Below are 16,128 nucleotides of genomic sequence, written 5' to 3' on the forward strand. Positions count from 1 at the left end.
GATTCATCTCTTCTTTTCCTCCTGAGAAACTGTTCAGTCCCTTTGCTTTTCTTGAACACGTCCATCTAATTAAGCCTAAAACAGCTATCCGGAAGTGCATGCAAATGGGGCTAGATCTTATATGAAGTTCCCTAAACCCAGATATAATAATAGCAACAGAGTATTCACTCAAGAAGACAAATGTGAACTACCAAACAGGCTGCAGAGGTCTCAAGTATCAATTAATATGTCCAGTAAGCAATATGTGCATTGTTATTAAACATTTGGTCATATAAAATTATTCTATAACATGTGAGAGATTAGTAGATGGGATAGAGTATCCTGTACCCTTAGAATAAATTCCCATCTTTTATTTGCCCAAACTAGCTTGAGCAGGTTTCTATCACTTGCAACTAAAAGACTCCTGATTAAAAGACAGGTTTTCAGATGGCCCAGCCCAGCCAGTGTTTCCAGCTCAATGAATATTTGTTTTTGAATGAATGAGCAATACTGCAACCCAAAAGAAGGTAATTATGTAGAATTTCTGGCATCAGCAAGACAAGAAGGAGACCTTCTCTCACCCCTAATATCTTCCTCTGCTGATAGCTGCCCAGCCTTCAATGAAAAGAGGATCGCAAATTCAACACAGGCAAAGGGCGAGGAGAATCTGATATTTAGAAAGAGCTCTGAATACAGAAATGCCTGTCTGGGTTCTGGCCCCTGATCCACTACTGAATAGCCAAAAGCCCTTTAATAAGTCACTCAATCCTCAGTTGTTCTTACCCTAAAGTGAGTCTGTAGCAAATACATGCTGGATGCCTTCCCACATCCATCCATTCCTCTTTCCCCTCCTAATACAACCAATATGCTTTAAAGGAAATAGATGCCCAGGCCTGCAGCAAGGACGAGCTTAAGGCAATCAGCTTCTTTGAGTCCCCCAGCCCAGTTTCCAGTTCAGATTTGGGCACATACTTGACATAGGTACCACCAAGGTGAATCTCAAGACCCTTCCTTGAACGTGAAAGCAAAAGTGCTCATTCTGGCCTTGGACGTGAGTGAGAAAGCAAGAAGCAATTTATTGTAACCATACCATAGTCATGACAGGAGCTAGTGTGAGAATGAATCTGGCTTGCAAAATAGAGAGGGGTAACTGAAAAAACTTAGGAGGGAAATTAAGCCATAAGAATGATTACTCTGCACCTCAAGCTCATTCTTCCTCCAAACATTTCAGTTCTATGAGTCAGGCAGTTCCCTGTATTTTAATGTCCTTTGCAGTGAAGTTTGCTGTTATTAAAAATGAATGCACCCATGGATACCCAGTTTCCAGAAATATCCTGAATATACTGTGATGCCTGGACTGAAATCATATATTTTGTATGAAAGTACTTTTGAATCTTACAATTCTGCAGCAAGGTAAGGAAGTATTGGTTGTCCTTAAAACAACTGGAAGTCAAAGAGTTAATCTTTCTCCTGAGCCTGGAAAGACAATTTAGTTGTCTTCAAAGAGGCAGAATGAAGGATTCATTTTGATAACAATTGGCTTGGAGAAGCAAAAGCCAATTATTCAAAGCTCCCTGCCTATTTATTTGGTTGTGTTTAAGAGAACCAGGCACAGCCAGATTTGCCTTAACTGAATTGGTTCAGAGAGAGCTTTGAAGTAGCAAGTTCACTTTTGGGGAAATTCCATCTCAGAACATGAGTGGAGGGAGCAGAGGAAGAGTCAGCTCTGCCAGGCAGGGTGCATCCTCCGTGCTGCTCAGGGAAGCTCTGGTCCTAGGATGGTGCAGAAAACTCAGTGAGAGATGGGGCTTGCAGGTGGCTGCAGGCCTTTCTGTCAGTGGCAATGACCCTGGTTCAAACCCACCCTCTGTCACTAGAGCTGTACAACCTTGAACTTCTGTGAGCCTCGGGTTCTTCATCTGCAGAATGGGGATGACAGCACTAGTTCTACCTAATCATAACCATGGGATGTGTTGCCAGAAATAGGTGTGATTTCACTCTTCTATGAGAGAGGAAAGAGGGAGGCGAGACCTAAAAGGAGCATTCACAGGGAGGAGTAAAGGATGCAGGTGACAAGTGCATGGATTTTATAGTATGCCTAGGACCAAAATCTCTGCTACTGCCTCCTATCTTATCATTTAGGCACTGGACAGTCATTCAACCAACATCCCACTGAGTATATTGTATATTTTCTGTCTCTCCTGTGAGAATGTAAGCTCCATGAAGGCAAGAATCATTGTTTTGTTCACTGCTGTAGTCCAAGTGTCTAGAACAATTACTTTGCTGTCATTTAGTAGATGCTCAATAAATATTTGTTGAATTGACTTATTGAGAGTCTACAGTGTGCCAGACTCTGGATACAGATGGAAAACAAGGCAGACAAGGACCCTGCTTTATAGATCTTACACTGAGGTTGGTTGTGAGGGGCAGGGGTGAAAAAATCAGTATATAAACAAATTTAAAAAATAATTTTATGTAATGAAATTGTCCTTGCTCAGTCTCATCTCTTAAAGAGATCTCTCCAGCTTCCCTGTTCAATGCACAACCTTGCCCCACCTGTGCTCACAATTCCCTAACCTTGCCTTCCCTATTTTTCCTCTCCAGAACTCATTCCTTTTAAACTACCAGGTAATTTATTTCTATACGTAGTGTATATTTTCTGTCTCTCCTGTGAGAATGTAAGCTTCATGAAGGCAAGAATCATTGTTTTGTTCACCGACGTAGCCCAAGTGCCTACAACAATGACTGTACTGGCACGTAGTAGGTGCTCAGTAAATATCTGTTGAATTGACTTATTTCATGGAGAGTGCTATGGAAAAACTAAACAGGGTAATGAAATGGAGAGTGTTATGGCCCCCCCATAAAAAATTCATATGTTGAAAACCTATTCCCTGATGTGATAATATTAGGATGTGAGACCCTTGGGAGGTAATTAGATCCTGAGGGTGAAGTCCTCAGAAGTAAGTAGCATTACTGCCCATGCAAAAGAGACCCTAGAGATCTCCCTCCTCACTTTTGTGGTGTGAGGGCAAAGCAAAAAGGCACTCCCTATGAACCAGGATGTGGACCCTCATCAGACAACATATCTGCTAGCTCCTTGACCTTGGACTTCCCAGCCTCCAGAACCATGAGAAATAAATTTCTGTTGTTTATAAACCACTGGTCTATGGTATATGTTATGACAGCCCTAATAGACTAAGCCAGAGGGTAATGGAGCAGAAATGGGATTGAGGGCCTAGTATAGATAGAAATCTAAGCAGGCTTCTCTGAAGATGTGTCATGTGCATTCAGAGCTGCATGGTGAGAAGCAGCAGCAGTTACGAAGGTTTGGGAAAGCATCCCAGGCAGCAAGGATGGCATGTGCAAAGGCCCTGAGGCAGGAAGGATCGTAGCGTGTTTGAAGAATGGAAAATTCGGAAACTCTCAAGTGGATCACCTGAGGTCAGGAGTTCAAGGCCAGCCTGGCCAATATGGTGAAATCCCATCTCTACTAAAACACAAAAATTAGCCAGGTATGGTGGCACGTGCCTGTGATCCCAGCTACTTGGTAGGCTGAGGCAGGGGAACGGCTTGAACCTGGGAGGCAGAGGTTGCAGTGAGACAAGATGGTGCCAGCGCACTCCAGCCTGGGTGAAGAGAAGAAAAAGAAAGAAAGAAAGAAAGAAAGAAAGAAAGAAAGAAAGAAAGAAAGAAAGAAAGAAAGAAAGAAAGAAAGAAAGAAAGAAAGAAGAGAGAGAGAAAGAGAAAGAAAGAGAGCAAGCTCAGGAACTCTGAAGAAAGAGAGTGAGAGGGAGAGTGGTGGGCGACAGGACTGGAAAGGTATGGAATTTTGAATCCTGCTAGTTGAATACCCTATAAATCTTTGCTTAATTACAAAGTGTTATAAGCCATAAACATGCTTGTTACCATGTCTGGAGCACAAAGGGAAAGCTCTTGACAAATGCTTATTAGGTCCAATGAACCTTTTTTGTCATAGAGAATGGCTGAAAAGTTAGAAGAGTTTTGACCTTTCAAAAAATGACACAGGTGGGTTTCAACAGTTGCCATCTTTATATAACTAAAGGGTTGTCAGGGAGAAAAATAATAGAATTGTTCCGTGTGAAAACGAAATCCAATGGGTAAAGATCACAAGGAAAGAGATTTCAGTCCAATTTGAGACAAACCTCCTTATACTCAAACTGCACAAAGGTCAATTTGGGAGTAGTGAGTTTCCCACAACCGGAAGTGTTCATGCCAAGGCTAAGCTTCCATGTGGTAAGAATAGGTAGAAGGAGCCCAAAAGTTAAGTAGACTATAGACCTCCCAGGCATGCAAGTTGATGATTCTATGATAATCTCTTAATCATGCCATCTCAACACATTAGTGTTTGATTTCTGCCTTTGTTTATAAACCCCATCAGTAAAATTCTCACAGAACACATCTATTAATAAGGTAGCAAAGACTGGAATGCATAATAAGGGATGAGTGTACCCATCCTTTGTTCAATAATACAATATTTTTCTTGAATAATGCATGAGCTGCTTTTCATTTCGGAAATGAGAGAGTCTATAATCCCACTGTGCGTCAACTGAATATTTTTAAACATTTATAAGCAGGAGCCAAAGACAGTGGTAAGAAGCTTAGTAACAACAGACACATGCGTGGCTTGGGACCAGAATAGGCAGGGTGCTTCTATGAGAACCACAGAGGGATGGAGGAAACTGGACAGACACCATTCAGTCTCCTGCTCCTAAGGTCATAGAGGGCAAAGCAGAGATGAGAATCTGGGTCAAGACACTCACTCCAGGGGGCTTTCCTCAAGCCAGGCTGATTTCGAGTTTCCAAAGAAGACTAGACTAGGAAAGGCATATCAGCACTCAAGTTCAGTGCTTTTTCTCAAACTAAGCTCTCTACCCAGCCTTCATGACTATCCTGGCTATTTATGTGGTGGATGAGTTCAAGTGGACAGTGGTATAAACACTAGTGTCTACTTGATGTCCTCTTACTTGCTAGTATGGAAAACTACATTTACCACTCAGCTAAAAGACTATATTTCCCAGACTCCCTTGCCAGGCATGGCCACATGACCACATTCTGACCAATGACATGTAAACAGATAGAGGTAGAAAGGGACTTATGGGAACTCTCCTTAAAAGGAGTTGACTCCAGTGAAGTGTCCCTTTTTTCTCATTCGACTCTTCCCCTTTCCTGCTCCTACAGGAATGGAAAGCTCTGATTGAGCACATTCTGACCAACGAGATGTAAACAGATAAGGGCAGAGATGGACTTACAGGAAGGCTCCTTAAAAGGAGTTGACTCCAGTGAGAAGGGTCCCCTTTTTCTCATTCCACTCTTCCCCTTTCCTGCTGCTACAGGAATGGAAAGCTCTGATTGAGCCTACCCCAGTAAGCGGGAGATCATAGCCAACCTCATCCTTACCCCACTGGGGAGGTGTCTTGCCAAAACCAGTGAGATCATTATTTAGCAAGGCCAATATAACAAATGTTCCCTATGTGTGAGACGGCAAGACACAGAGAAAATAGGGATGGGTCAGCTTGGATTTATGAATGAAGAGATGAGGAACAATTTTCCTGAGGGAAGCGGCAACATGGTCAAAGGCACCGAAGTGGCAAAGTTAGAAGCCATTCACCAAACTAACCCCGTACGTGCTTATGAATAGGAGCAGAGGAAAAGGAATCTAAAAGAGAGGTGAAAGCCAGATCTTGGAAAGTCTCGAACACCAAGCCAAGGGGACTGACATGTATTCTTTGCAGGTTTCTCATATGATACTAATCATCCTGTCTGAAAAAGTTGGCAGACATGAATTTTCTTTATTGAACGAGGAAAATGGCAAGGTGAGCTCTTTTTGCCCTTTGTCCCCAAGGCAAATGAAGAACGAGGTATTTTACTTTGGACATCTTGTTAGTGAACTCTTTGTGTTTTATCTCAGAGAATTTCACTGATATAGATGAAATGATAGTTAAAAATAGGGTTTTTTTGTACACAGATATGACAGCTAACATGTGGGCCCTGAACTAAACACTTGTTTGAAATTATTTATTTTTGACATTGCTGTAGGGAAGACAGGACTACTCTACCACATTTTATTACAGAGAAAATAGGCTATGAGAGGTTATATGCTAACCTAGATTACACAGGTGGGGCTGGAGAGCAAGAATGTACACTGAGCTCTGTCTGGCTCTAGAGTCAGTTCCTCTAGCCACATACTAAATCTGTAACTTCTATGCGTGATCAGAATAGCCGAGCAAACATAAAGAGACACGATTGGGTTCACCATAGAGAGGACTACTCATCACCCATGAGCCAAGAGCTTAAACAGCTCTAACCTCTCAAAACAGCAGAAAGTAGAATTCCTATTTTCTAGCTACAGAGTGGCCACAGGAAAAAGTGTGCTGCACAGTGAAAGAATGTCTACAGCATCTGCTTTATGCATATGGCATCATTTCAGCCCTGCTCACTGATAACTATAACCCCAGTTAAGGCACTAAGGGGTCCGAAATTCCACAACAGTGTTTGGTGCCCAGCAAAGAAAGAACGTACCATAATTTGAGAGACAGGAGGTAACTCATCAAAAATATCCTCCAACGGAAAAGCCTGTTCTATAGCCATCAAGTTGTTCTACAGCTCAAGGTGCTCCCTGCAATGGACTAAATTTCTGTGTCACACCAAAATTCCTATTTTGAAACCTAATTCTTAGTGGGAGGTTGTTTGGAGGTGGGTGGTGATTACACCATGAGGGTAGAGCCCTCATGAATGAGATTACTGTCCTTATAAGAGGCTAAATCTTTTGCCCCTTCAATCATGGAAGGGCAAAGTAAGATGGCACTACGAGCCAGAAAGTGGGACCTCACCAGACCCTGAATCTACCTTGATCTTGGACTTCCCAGCCTCCAGAACTGTGAGAAATAAACTTGTTATTTATAAGCTACTCAGTCTGTAGTGTTCTGTTATAGCAGCCTGAATGGACCGAGACACTCCCCCTCCACAATAGTGATTATAATAATAATAAGTAACCGACTGTTGAGTAATGCCAGCTCTTACATACTCATTTAATCCTTCTGAAACCCCAGCATGTTGCAAATTACTATCCTTGTTTACCAAATGAGGAAAATGAGGCTTGGTGAAGTTAAGAGCCGTGGCCAAGTTTACATCATCAATAGGGAGGAAGTGATTCTAACCTGTCACTGAAATGGCTTTCCTCCAAGCCACTAAGCCATGGAACTTCTCAGAGAGAACACCTGAAAGTAGCAGAAAAGTGAATTTGAATCTAGACAAAAGGGAAAAAAATGAATGGGCTCTTGAACATTCATTCTCAGCAAAATCCATCTCCCTTTTAATTTGATAGAGCCCCACCTCAGCAGAACACCATTTCCAGGCTCATTTGATGGGTTCTACCCTTTCCACAACAAGGTCTCCTTTTTGATGTAAGTTGGCATTTTAATTAACATGGTTTTTATTCTGAGTGCAGCCCACAGCAAGCATAGTCCAGGGATCCCAAACACAGAGAGGAAAAAGGAAAAGAAGAAAGGATCGATAATGTGATTGATGTTCATTTTTAAGAGCCAAATTTCAATCCTCCTTCCTTTTCAGGCTTTTGACTTAATTAAACCCAGCAAACACTAGAGACCTGAGCTCTGGTCTCTCATCTACCTTGCTCTAAGGATTCGTCTCTTGTGGCCACAGTTTGCACATCTGAAGACAAGGAGGTTGAGGTAGAGGCACTGCAATGGTTCTTCCAGCCCAGACTCTAAGACATCCATTAGCAAGAATGGAAGGCTGCAGGTAGTGTGTCAGCTCAGCCAGAATATGTTTAAGGAGTGAATTCATACTAGGTTCATAAAGTGGGAGTTCCAGAAGGTCACTCTTTCAAAATCCTTATTTTTCCCCGGAGACAGGAAATCTGCCTCCAGCTGGCATGGAGCTTACAGTTCTTTAGCTCTTGTCTCGTAAGTTATGGAAAGACATAACTCATGTCATTCTGTGTCTTCTAAGCCCTAATTTCTCAAAGAGACATGGAGACGTTTCCCTAGATGGTGGTGAGCCCTTGGGGGTAGGGTGGAACTGCAGAAAGATTTGGCCTTTGGAATCCGACCATTCCACCCTATAGCTTTGTGACTTGGAAAAGCTACTCGGCCTCTCCACACTTCAGTTGCTTCATCTGTAAAATGCCCAGAATAATCTCACTTCCCAAGTTGCCATATTAAACAAGATTACCCTCTTTATGTACCTAGCACTGTGCCTGGCATATAGTAGCTGCCCAGTTAATAGTGGTATTATTATTAATTGTCCTGCATATAATCTCTCCCACTTTTTACTTTCAAGCTGGCTTGGCTTAGAAAACATAGTTATAAATAAGCTACATATGTAAAAGCGCTTTGTAAACTGTACAGCAGTGCACTCACATAATGTCTTGGTATTATTTCATATGAATGAGGGAGAGGAGATTCTCATCAGGGCAATGGGAATGAAACAAGCATGTAATAGAGACCCAAGTTTTTCACTATTCATTGTAGTCACTGACATCTTAGGATCCCCTAGGTACATGTTCTGCTTGAATTGAGTTGAGCTGAACTGAGCTGAGTTTATTGAAGTGGGCTGATTGAGTTCAGTTAACCTGAGTTGAGTTGAGCTGGACTTAGTTGAGTTCAGCTGAGCTGAGCTGAAGTTAGTTGAGCTGAGCTGAGCTGAGCTGACTTTCACTGAGTTCAGTTGAGTTGGGTTTCCCTGAGCTGAACTGAGCTGAGCTGACCTGAATTCACTTGCGTTGAGCTGAGCTGAGTTCAGTTGAGTTGATTGAGCTGAGTTGAGATGAGCTCAGCTGAGTAGAGATGAGCTGAGATGAGCTGAGCTGAACTGAGTTGAGCTGAGCTGATTTCAGTTGAGTTGAGCTGGGCAGAGTTGAGCTTAGCTGAGCTGGATTGAGTTGAGCTGAGCTTAGCTGACTCAAGTTTGAGAAGGCATCTCTTGTAGCTAGTGGATAGGAGATGGGCATGGAAAGCAAGGTCAAGAGCCCCCAGCTTGCCATCCTAACAAGCTGTCTGGTACAGCAGTGAAAAGCAAGGACCTGGGAACCAGACAACGTGCTTTATAATCCTGGCTTCACCATCCAACAGCTGTGTAATCTTGGGCAATTTAACTTCCCTGTGACTCAGTTTCTTCATCTACAAAATGAGGATAATAATAAACATCTTCTGTATCATAAAATTAAGCGAATTAGCATTTCTATCAATGCCTGGCACAGATCTTTTGTTATTGTTGTTAGTTTGTCAGGGGGTAGGAATGGATGAGCACACAGGAACTTGCCTCAACTGACCCTTAGGGCTTACTGAGCACAGGAGCCAGGTCCTTCACATGCATTTTCTCAGCTAATTCTACCAACAATGCTTGAAATATCTGTTCAACTCCTGTTTTTGCTTTTGCATTCCCAGCCCCTTCCCTGGAAGGAATAAATGAGCTACTTCATGAATAAGAAGAAAAATGCTTATTTTCATTTCAAAAAAGAAATACTCATTTTTTGCCATGCAATAGGCTAAGCATTTCACACACATTATTTTAATCTGCATAATAACTCTATGAGGTCTAGGTATCATCATTAGCACCCTTTTTACAGAGAAACAACTGAGGTTCAGAAAGGTAAAGGAACTTTCCCAGGAGTGTACAGCTTCTCAGTGAGCCAAGATACAAATTCAGACTTGCCAGGCTCTTGCCTTCTATTACACTGCCTCTCTGAATCAAAGGGTTTGGTCCCATTTTGCAGGTGCATAGCTTTAAGCCTCTTGGAGTCAGTCTCCAAGTCTTTGTTCTCGCTCCTGGACCCCAGCTGCTCCACATGCTGGTCTAATGCACCCTCAACCAACTCCCAGAGGCATGGATATTGTATATTTCCCACCTGGGGGTTCCCGAGGGTGTTTCAAAGGCCATGTGCCTAGAGCAAAGACACAACCATAGTGGTCAGGCTTGAGCTGCTGAGACCTGTGCGCTGGGGGAAACAAATCCCTCCCCCTGACAACTTTATTAGTCATGACTTGCTGCAATGCTCAGCAGCACTCTAGGAAGCCAGGCCTCCTTACATTATGAAGCTGTAGTGGCTGCCTCGCAGACTGGCTGCAGAGTGAGCTGGCTTCTGCAGCTGCCCATCATCCAGCCTGTCCTGTCCATGCTCCTGCTGTCTTAAAGATGTTTTTTCTTTCCTGCTAGAAAGATTGACAGGGCCCCTGAATCTTTCTCCCTGACAACACAGGCTACAATCAGGATGGGAGTCACCTGGGCATTGAGGTCTTGCTGCTCAAATAATATGACACCTTCCAAATGCTGAACCCCTAACTATGCTCAGACTATCTTGGACACAGATAGCTAAAGAGAGTCTAGAGAGTCAGGGTCCAGTGGAGGGGAGGCCCAGGGAGCACAGACATACACTGAGCATCTTCAGCTGTTTATGTAATACTTTGACCAGCTGGTCCTTCGCATCTGTCATGTTACTAACCCTCTGACCATCAAGGGAGGGTGACATCATTCCATTTACGTCATGGGAAAAGCAAGACCAAGACAGGTGAGCTGACTTGCTTATGATCACACAACCGTGATGTTTGATGAAAACGTGCTAGAGAGATCATGTAACAATAAGCCCAGAGGACCCAGACACAAAGTCATCAAAAAGAGATGCCTTTTCGTGTATTCATACCCACATCAAGCAGTGGTACTAGTACCCAGCTCTGCTTGTCACTCTCATGTTCGACTCTGGGGGAAAAAAAAAGTTGGGAGCCAGTATTTGAAACTCTTAAGAGTTAGGCTTCTAAATTCAAATCCTGACTCTGCCCCTAGCCAGCTGTGTGCCCTCAGGCATGTTACTTAAACTCTCTGAGCCTCAGCTCACTCAATTATGAACTGGGCAGTTTAAATGAGACCAGTGCTTGTGAGGGTTTGACGCCTAGACTCAAATGCTCCATGCAAAGCTCTGAGCCTAGTGCTGGATATGAAAGGAGGGAGCTGGTCTGATTTTTGTCATGATCCTCTCTGATCCCCACATGCCTTTTACAGATGAGAAAACCAAGGCTTTTGAATGAGGTTTGAGATCTAGGCTTTTCTGACTCAGGAATCTCAAAGGCTATTGGCCTTGGTGCAAGCGTCACTGGTCCTGGCACCTGCTGGTGGCTGGCAGGCATGTTGGGGTGGATAATGAGACTCGGGATAGGCTTGGGCTGTCATCACTGCAGTCCTCTCTGCTGACCTGGGAGGAACAGCTTGCAAGGTCCCTGGAGAGTGAGATCACTCCATCCTGGACTAAGGCTGTGAGAGCTGAAGGCTGCCTTGGAGATGCCATCACCCCTCCCCTTTGAGCCCTGACCTGAGGAACCAGGGTCACAGAGGGTGAGGACTCTCATGCAGTATGCACCTGTGACATGTACTGAAGGAGGGTCCACCATGAGCCAGGCACCAAGACAGCCACTTGTTATCCTGCTTAACCTCTAACCCACCCTGGAATGATACATCATACCCATGTTACAGACACAGAAACTGAGGCCGAGACAGGAGAGCTGACTTGCTTATGATCACACATCCATAAAAGAGCAGAGCCAGGGTTCCAACTCATGTCTTTCTGGGGCCAATGACATTACTGTCTATTCCCTTTACTGCCCAGAGTTATCAGTGAGTCACAATCCAGGTCACTGCCTCCAATCCTAGTGTACCGCTGGGTACTGCCAAGGTACATAGTAAGCATTATCTAGCTGGGCAACTGATGAAATTTCCACGTTTGTGTTTTCCGTATAAAATGCCTTACAGGGTATAATAACTTTCCAAACTGCTTTCATGATCCTTTTGACTACTCAAAATAGGGACTGGGTCAGAAACCAGCAGTATTGGCATCAGCCAGGTACTCGTTAGATAGAAATGCTGAGTTTCAGTCCTCACCTTAGACCAACTCACTTAGAATCTTGCATTTAGCAGGAAATCACCCTGCTAAATACCTGGGCTGATCCCCAGTTTTTTCACCTGCTAAAAGGAGACATTATTGGAGAGATTGAATATTACAGGTGTTAAAAAGAAGCATGGGACCTATTGCTGGTGTGTTTTGTAAGTGGGTGGTTTCCTTTCCCCTTTTCACTTTGAAGCTGCAAGTGGACTATCGGCCTACGTCAACTATCATCCGAGTCTGAATCACGAGTCTCAATCACCCGTGCGATTTATGTGTGCATTAGCATCCCAAAGGCACATAGACCCATTGATCAAATCAACCAAAGAGAAAGTCCTCATCATAACCAGAGCAGTTAAGCGACTTCTCTAAAGACACAGAGAGTTAACAGTGAGTGCCACTCGGCATTTGCACGCTAGAATCTTGCACCCTTCATTGCCCGCCCCTCTCTGCCCTCCCAAGAATCTGTTTCATGGAGAAATTGGTTCCTCAACTTGAGCCCAAGTTCCTGCCTACATTTTCCAAATAAAAAGAAGCTAAATTGTGGAGAACAATTAGTCTTGTCATCCACAAATAAAACAAAAGGTAGCACTTACCATTACACGGTGACCAAAGATCGCCTGCAAGACAGGCAGGAACTCCATAATTAAAAAACTTGGGTCTGTATGTCAGGATCTAATTACATGTGATGCTTTGCATGTAACATAGCAATACAGAGACAGACTGTGTCAGCATTTCTCTGGGAACCTGCTTTTTCCAAGGATGATAATGAACCCAGCAGGTGGCAAAAACAAAACTGCCCTTTCTGTCTCTGAAGGCCATTGAACCACTGACTGATATTTACCTGCAGATTTTGGTAGGTAGCACTTCTTTCCATTCTATTCTTGTTTCTATTTGCAAAAGGAAAAGAAGAGCTCAGGGAAATGTTTAAGTGGGAGAAGAAGTTGTGTGAGTGATTTTGAGTTTTACTGCTGCCTGGAAATCGTTCCCCGGCTTTTCAGGCTTTCTGGCACTGAGTTGGCAGCGGGTCAACAGTCCACTTGCAGCTTCAAAGTGAACAGGAGAAAGGAATCCGCCACTTACAAAGCATATCAGCAATAGGTCCCACACTTCATTTTAATGCATGTAATATTCAATCTTCCCAATCATGTCTCCTTTTTGCAGGTGAGAAAACTGAGGATCAGAGAGGATGAGCCATTTTTCCCAAGGTCGCATGACTAATGGGCTAGAATACCAGTACAGGTCAGCTTGCTGCTACAGCCTAACCTTTGTCCTTTATGCCACACTGCCTCATGCTTCTGCAGCACTTATCAACCTTTGGTACAATTAACTGCTACCTGTGTGTTCAGCAAGTGTCAATGTAAGAAAAACAAGAAGTGATCTTTGTCTCCTAACCCAGGTGCAACATGTACATTGGTTGAGTATCTACTGGGTGTCAAACCCTGAAAGGACCTTTGCATACAGCCTCATAAATCCAGGGATAGTAAGTCCCTACATATATGTGCCATCTTCTCCTCCATCACCCATGGCAGACAGCCATAATGAATTTAATTACTCCCTTCCTCTGTTCCCAGACACAACCTCAGGATCTTTCTCCACACCATGTTGGGAAGCCACTGACTAATAAAGCAGGGTTAGGGTAACAGGTTTAACAGCATGTGCTGGAGCCAGCTCACAGCTGCACAGAAAAATACATGGCACATGTCTCTTCCCAAATCTACTCAGTGATGTGACACTGGCTTCTTGGACTCCACCATGGTAGGAGTGTATATATCTTGGAAATTGACAAACCCTACACATCAGAGCTTTTGTTTCAAAGGGCTGATTTAACAGCCCACCACCAACTCTATGCCTTTTCTGATCTAAACCTCACTTTTTACAACAGCACGTAAGATAAGTAGTATTAGCCTCCACTTTATAAATTAGGAAAATGAGAGTTGGCCAAGTCAGACAATCAGCCAGGGCAGAGATGTAATAATATAAACTCCATCCTGCAATGGCTGCACAGAGCAAGAGAGGGTGGAAATGAGAACAAGTAAAGCCCTCTGTAAATACGAGAGATTATTATTCCTACCGCTGCCATCACTGCTGGGCAGACAGAACTAATGAACCTGGACTTCCGGAGTTCTGACAGCTCCAGGGCCATAATGAACCTGGACTTCCGGAGTTCTGACAGCTCCAGGGCCAGCCATTTCGGAGCTGCCCAGCGTGGAGTTCCCAGGCCTGTTCTCTTTCCTTATTATCAGCTAAGACCCTTTACTAGCCTAAATTCTTAAGAGCCCCCAAATAATATCCAGAATCTCAATCTGCCCAAGAAACCATAACTGAATTCTTTTTACACAGAATTCAGAAATTTGTTTGGAGTTGGGTTGTTTTGTTAGTTTGCTGAGTTTAGCAACCAGTTCTACAGAGTGTGGCTACTACATATGTGTATCACATTCATTCTTTCCACAAACACTTATGAACACCTCCTAATAAATCCAGAAATTTCTGTGACACCCAGTTCCTAGCAGGTGTGATAGGATGGTGAAAGGGGAAAGGTCAAAGAAAGTAAAATAATAATAGTTAACACTCCTTGGGCACCAATTATGTGCCAAGTACTATTTCACACACCCTCATTATCTCATTTAATCCTCAACACTGTGAGGGAAATATTATCATCATCCCATTTTTAAAAAGGAAACTGATGCACAGAGAAGTGAAGCAACCTGCTCAAGAACACACAGCAAGAGGCAGAGGAGGATACCAACCGAGGTAGACAGCTGGATTCAGGGTTTATGCTCTGAACTGCTTGACTGAGGACAGTCTGCCTGAACTGGGTTTTGAGGGATGAGTAGGAGTGACTGAGAAAGGGAACATGGAGGACTTTCAAGCACAAAGGCAAAAACGTTCATGTCTGTTGTGAAGGCACTCCTTGTAGTCTGAATAAAGAAGAAAATGTGTTAAATGCTTAGCTGGCCCATGGTAAACATGTTACTTGCCATTCTTGCTTGGTGTGTATGGACCAGAGAACATTCCTGATGGAAGGCAGGAGAGGAAGCAAAGGGCTGAGTGTAGAAAACCCCCAGGCTATACTACGAATTTGGAGTCCCTAGACAGCAGGGAAAAGAGACACATCTTGTGTTGTCAGTTTTCCTCAATGGTAGAAAATTTATTTATTTATTTTTATTTTTGGGGGGCAGAGTCTCACTCTGTCACCCAGGCTGGGATGCAGTGGTGCGATCTTGGCTCACTGCAACCTCTGCCTCCCAGGTTCAAGCAATTTGTGTGCCTCAGCCCCCTGAGTAGCTGGGACTACAGGGGTGAGCCACAGTGCCCAGCTAATTTTTTTTTTTTTTATTTAAAGTAGAGATGGGGTTTCACTATGTTGGTCAGGCTGGTCTCAAACTCCTGGCCTCAAGTGATCCACCTGCCTCGGCCTCCCAAAGTGCTGGTATTACAGGCATGAGCCACTGCGTTCAGCCAATGGTAGAAATTTTAAAACATGTATTTATATTATAACAAATGCAAATATATTATGGAGGAAAAAGCAGTATTTGCATGACTTTTTCATGAAAACCTGATTTTTACAAAAATTACACTCTGTGGTGGGCTGCTTTGAGCTCTGCTTACTTGTTCTTCCATCCTTTGTGACTCAGAGTTCTGTGAAAGCTTCTGTCCTAGGGATGGATTGGATACTGTCATGCAGTAGGAGTAACTCTATTTTGATCAATCTCCTTTAGAGGGTGTAAGGAATGAGACACAGGTAAAACTGTGACTGGTAAAGAAACAGAGGTTACTCCCATTGGCCGAGATCAGGGATTGTTGGGTCATTTTTGTGGTTTAACAATCATGGACATGATTACAAAGTGATCTCCTGCAGGAGAAGCGTGCCGTCCCAGAAGCAAATCAGCCGGCACAGACGCGCCCCAGTGCGGGGACTCACTAGTGCAGCCACCAAGCTGTCCTGGAAGGAAGCCAGCTCGGCAACCTGACATTGACAAACCGCTCGCCCGTTTTTCCAAAGATTCCCAGAGCTCGCGTTTTCCACTTACACGATTCCATTAGGAATCCTGAAATGTGTAAATCTTGGCATCTTATTGCTCCATTAAAGAAACAAAGTATTAAATGCAGACACATTTCCTTAAATATTGGTGGTTTGGCTTCCATTGGCTCTAAAGATAACTGCTGTTCTTTTCTAATGATTACTCTGAGGATGACAGATGCTGTGGTTCTGGATGTCTCCAGAAAGGGCCATT

The sequence above is a fragment of the Callithrix jacchus genome, chromosome 12 (assembly GCF_049354715.1).
Source record: "Callithrix jacchus isolate 240 chromosome 12, calJac240_pri, whole genome shotgun sequence".
NCBI lineage: Eukaryota > Metazoa > Chordata > Mammalia > Primates > Cebidae > Callithrix > Callithrix jacchus.